A 4,172-nucleotide genomic window follows, 5' to 3' on the forward strand; every position below is an offset into this window, starting at 1 on the left:
AGGCCCGAAACGTCAGCCTCTCTGCTCCTATGATGCTGCTTGGCCTGCTGTGTTCATCCAGCCCTGCACCTTGTTGTCTCACTTAATATCATGAGTTTGATGCAGTTATTCACAATAATATGATGCATTGAAAGGGTTGATTGTGAATGGAAACTTGGGAACTATGGAGAGAAGTTGATCTATTGGTAGAGTCAGACAGGACAATGTGGGGATTGCCACTGGAAAGCATTGGATTTCCTCAGCTTAGCCATTGAAAGCTTTTCTGCTCTTGAACTTGAGACTATCCCAATAAACCAAGCCTGCATGATAGACATTGTTGCTGATTAATGTGCTTCAACTAACATTTTTTCCACTCTACAAGCACTGACCCCAGAACTTCCAACATTCATCCTGGTTATTTACCACTCGACAATGATCATCTATCATTTTTACTCCCTTTGCAGCAAAGTCAGATTCTTTTCCAAAGCTGACTTAAGTATAGTTTCCAATACCATTCTTCCAGATTGCTGATTTGGCTTTGACTCAACAACAGAAGAATAGTCTGCTAATCTAAACTGAACAAACAAGAAAGGGCTGATTCATGCACATTCCACTATTTCACAGCTTATTTCATTCATTGGTGTCTTATTCAGTCAATTATTCTTATTTACAACATCTGATAGCTTCAGCAATGTAACAACAGACTTAGGCATTTCCCAAACCATTTTCATTGATACATGTCAGACAACTAATATTCCAAGTTTGGAGACTTCAAAAATAAAACTTATTGCATCAACAGGGAATAGTAAGGTCCCTTATTTCTCCTCTATAATGAGAATATCTTCCAAGGCAATTGTAAGCCTGCCCTACACTCAAAGCGTAAATACTTAGCATACTCACTTCATCCTGACTGCAGAAGAAGACAAGGCTAACCAGTCTGGCTGAATACTAATGGCAATTTAATTGGTTTGTGAGGTGTGGGTAATGGGCGCTTATTGTTCAATTCTGGCTGCCTTGAGAAAGTAGTTGTAGGCCATGTTTTTGAAATGCAGTATGGTGCTAGTGCTCACATGATGGTAGCATTAGGTAAGCAATTACAGGAAGCTAACCAATTGATAAAAGAATGTTGATACATGACCAAGTTGGAATGGTGAATGACTCCAAAATGGTCCCATAACTTTCATGTTTTTATCTCTTAGTAGGGGGGGACATGTCAAAGCAGTTTTAGTACCTGGCTGTTGTACATATTGCAGATATACGGTCATATAGCATCAGCAGGTTAGTATGAAACAAGTAATCAAGTCTAGTGATAAATGGACAAATCCAGCCAACTATTCTTTTTATCATACTTCTCCTTATTGCCTTCCCTATCCAAGTCAGAGAGAATTGAATTTCCTAGTGCAACCCAAAACAGCGTTGTACAAACACCGAAAACCCTAAAATGACTAGCTTGTGTGTTTCTAGTCATGGTGGGTAAAAAGGCAAATGACACTTTACTCACAATGGACTCCATAAACTACCGCTGACTCATTGGAGTGAACTAGCATGGTAAAACCGACCAAAGAGCAACAGCTGATTCTGAGAAACAAGTTGTCAATTCAAAACAGCAAGTGGCTTTTGTGTGCAGTGGTAGAGTCCCAAGTTCAAGTCCCCACTTGCTCAAATGGTGTGCAATAATATCTCTGAACAGGTTGATTATAACAAATTCAACACAGCGGTTCTGGTGACATATTAGACAAGGTATGGAATTTCTACAGCTGCAGTCTATAGCACGTTTTAAACTTTAGGAAATTGGGGTCTGACTGGGTTTTGTTAAGTGAAGAGATAATAAAAATAAAACAAGACATGGTTAAACCAGAAGGACTGCAATATGAATCTGATTTCACAGAAACGTATAAATATCTGACTTAGTGTCTCAAACATGCCAAGATTTCTTGCTGGTGTGCTTTTCACCTACTGTACAATGTGTTATGAATAGTTTAACACCTTTGCAGGGGGCTGAGGCTCAACTTTCCTGAAAAATACAGAAGAAATAGTAACATGACATATAAACATGCATCTGTACACTCTACCATTCAAACTGCAAGGAACCAACACAGTTACCAAAATTACGTTGAGAATTCAGTTCATAAAGAAGTAATCTCACCCTGTCAGGACTAAGGAGTTTTACAGTAAACAAAATCTGCTCAAATTGTTCAATCTGGATATTTTTGACTTGCTCCTTGATTTTGCCATCTGTCACCAGCTGCCTGAGTTTTATTCAAGTCTGTTAGGAGGATTTTAAAACTTAGCTCGGACTTAAAAACTTGCTGGAGTGATAACAGATGAACTTTTAAAAAATATTTCCATTTTAAGAGGTTCCCAGCCACTCACTTTTACCCTCAATAATTTTTCTTCTCTCTTCATCTATTTAAGACATCAACAGAAGGAAGGGACAAGGAGTACATGCAATAAACAAAAATTACTGTGGTAACAGAAATCGGCCATTTCACAATGCACAAATTTAAACAATACAGTGTGAGTCTTGACTTTTAGTTAGTTGTTCATCAAATGGCAAGTATACACCATAAAAAAGAGCACCATTATTTGATCAAGTGTGTAAATATTTACCCTGAAGAAGATTTAATGGGCAAATGCATTGCTCGGTACCATAATGAACCATCAAGATGGTCCTATTTAACCCATCCCCGATTTCTATCTTGCATCCCTCGTTGCAGGAAAGAATGGAGCTTCCTCCATCCCTTCCGTTACCTTCCTTCCCCAGGCACTCAACTCATCCAATATTCATTATCTCAGCTTAATTGTAAATTGTTGGCAAGAGAACTCCCACAATATGATCTTGCTGGCCTTTACGACTTATGCAAAGTATTACTAGTGATCTGTCTGTCTTGATAAAAGGTTTCAGTCATGACTGAGGAAGTGGTGGATGCAGGCACAATAACACTGTTTAAAACACATTTGGATAGATACATGAACAGGAAAGGTTTAGAGTTGCGACTGGTTTAGTTGGGATTATGTACGACATAGACTGGTTGGACCGAAGGGTCTGTTTCCATGCTGTATGACTCTACAAACAAACAGGTTTATGCCACATTCTTGCATTTCATGGTGTATCAGCGTTGAAGTAGTAACTTTGAGTTGCGGGCTCCTTTCTTTAATTCATCATTAATTGGTTCAAGATTACTTATCAATTTCAACTACAGACATGTACCTACAATGCCTTTCATTACTCGGTCAGATTCCCTCCCATATGATGCTCAACTTTTAAATGGTAGTCTGTGTGTTCATGTTCCAGTTTGCCCAACTAATTCTTCTTTTAACTCCTTGAACCCTTTAAAGTCCCTGATTTGCAAACAGCTCTCAACTTCATTCCCACTAGTACCTTTGCCTTGTTTGATTTAAATCAACTTTGTTTAAAAAATATTCTGAAGGTCAACCAAATGATTATTTTCATCTTTTTCCAAGATTATTTCCAACATCAGGAATAAAATTTAAAGCTTAGTTGCTTCTTGGTCTTGGCCTTTTTCTTCTTTAAGCCAATCTGTGTAGTCCACTGAGCTCGCTCTCTCTGTCTCTAGTTTAAACTGCTACTTCAGTGAAAAAATAAAAAGAATTGATTTTGTTCCCCTTCGAATGGCCTGAGAACTCTTAATTTCCATTTAAACAAAACTGTTGACAGCATTTGTTAAGCGTATGTTGATGTGCTACAAATACTTGAAAGACATTAGTAAAATCTAAAAGAATGAACATTTGTGCATTAAAGGTCACAAATGTAAAAGCTGTGAGGCTCATCATTAAACTGGACTATTTCCTCCAGAAACCTGAGCTGAAAACCAACAAAAGGTTCACATTCCAGGACAGAATACAAAATCATACTTTAAAAAACAGGAGAAACTGAAAGGAGAGAAAGTGTGGGAAAAACAAAAGATAAAATGAATTTGAGTGCTTCTTTTCAAAGATGTTTCAGTCTATAAAAACCGAAAGAACTGCAGATGCTGTAAATCGGAAACAAAAAGAGAAGCTGCTGGAAAAGCTCAGCAGGTCTGGCAGCAGGCGTGAAGAAGAATTGTTCTAAGGAAGGATCACCGGACCCAAAACGTTAACTGACTTTTTTCTTCAAAGCTGCTGCCGGACCTGCTGAGCTTTTCCAGCAACTTCTGTTTTTGTTTCATATTTCCGTCTATCTTGAAATT

This window comes from Rhincodon typus, chromosome 13, assembly GCF_021869965.1.
Source record: "Rhincodon typus isolate 14 chromosome 13, sRhiTyp1.1, whole genome shotgun sequence".
Lineage (NCBI taxonomy): Eukaryota > Metazoa > Chordata > Chondrichthyes > Orectolobiformes > Rhincodontidae > Rhincodon > Rhincodon typus.